Source organism: Rattus norvegicus, chromosome 4, assembly GCF_036323735.1.
Source record: "Rattus norvegicus strain BN/NHsdMcwi chromosome 4, GRCr8, whole genome shotgun sequence".
NCBI classification, from domain to species: Eukaryota; Metazoa; Chordata; class Mammalia; order Rodentia; family Muridae; genus Rattus; species Rattus norvegicus.
The window spans coordinates 115947450-115948782 of NC_086022.1; the positions used below are offsets into that span (position 1 = coordinate 115947450).

Here is a 1333-nt window from a genome sequence, read left to right on the forward strand (position 1 = left end):
CTTGTCTGACTTCATCTCGGCTGTTCTCAATCTGCTGCTCAGACACAACCTCATGAAAATACCAGATAGATGCTGACCTCCCACCTGTGGGCTCTGCATTGTGACCTCTATGCAGAAAGAAGCCCGTGGAGGAGATCTTTGCTTAGACCTCATCTTCCCAGTAAGCCCTCTTTTGCAATCCGCTAGCCACCCCCTGGTCCCCCATTCACCTGTCTGCTTCGTATTTTCACCCTAGCATTTACTCTACTTCGGATGGATATCTTTCTGCTCTAAGCTCCACAAACCATGCATGAATCTGTCTTCTCCCCTGGTGTATCACCACACCGAAAACAGATTCCAGGTGGTCCAGAGGCAGTGTTTGGTGCTAGGCTCCGCAAACCAAGAGGGAAACAAAATCAAATTGTCTACACCTGCCAGTTTCCGTGATGCGTGCAGTCTTAGCGCGGCCAGTTTCCACCCACATGTCTGAGCATGGGACTGACTTTTCACCAGCACCTTAGCTTTCCTGGGCCACAGCTACATGTTAAAAGGCATATAAATGGTGTGGCATGTGAAATTCTGAATGAAAGGAAGTAGACTTTTAGATAGACAACTCTAGGAACCTGCTCCTCTCAAACCCTCAGTGATGGGAACTTTAAAGGATGTTTTAGAAGAGTGAGTCCACAGAGGAGAAATATAATGGCAGTGCAGAAATTAATAAAGCGCTTTGTCAAACATGACTAATGGTCCAACCTAAAACTGTAAAATACCTGTCCCTGGAGGCATTACAGGTATGGCTGCTGTGTCACATGTCCATCAGTAGGTGGCAGGGAAGAGAGGCTATGTCTAAGCTCAGTGCTCTGATCTACGAACATTTCAATGATTAGTCACCTAACATTTGAAAAAAAAAGACAGCCTGACATGCCCATCACTCCAGCGCCAGACAGGCACAGTTCGGCTCCCAGGATGAGGAACAAAGAAGAGACTAGAAGAACCCCACCTGGGACTGTGGCCTTGGGCAGGTGACAAATGACCCTGGCAAGGGGCCACTTGGGCGGGCCAGGCTAGCAATAAGCCCATGACAACCACCATTCCAACTCCACGGAGTCTGAACAGGGAGGGAGCCTGAAATGACCACCAGTCCAGTGCCACAGAGACCTGGAGTAGTGAGGAACAGCCTCATGTGAATAACTGTTGATGCCACCAGGGAGCATGGTGGGGTCCTGGCCTGTGCTGCCACCAGGGGCCATGTCTAGGACAATGGACCTGCAGCATCAGGGCTCTGTTACTACCAAAGGCCAAGTGGATGTCCCTGGTCTGGCCTGCCACTGGGGACATGTTGATGTCCAAGAGT

The 1333-nt window shown here is 50.0% G+C and overlaps 1 non-coding gene across 1 annotated transcript; it reads left to right on the forward strand.

The window, feature by feature from the left end:
* Positions 1 to 748: 748 nt before the first annotated feature.
* Positions 749 to 878, forward strand: LOC120102677 (small nucleolar RNA SNORA17). Its single transcript, XR_005504297.1, has one exon. It is a non-coding gene; the product is annotated as a small nucleolar RNA SNORA17 (small nucleolar RNA).
* The last annotated feature ends 455 nt before the right edge of the window (positions 879 to 1333 follow it).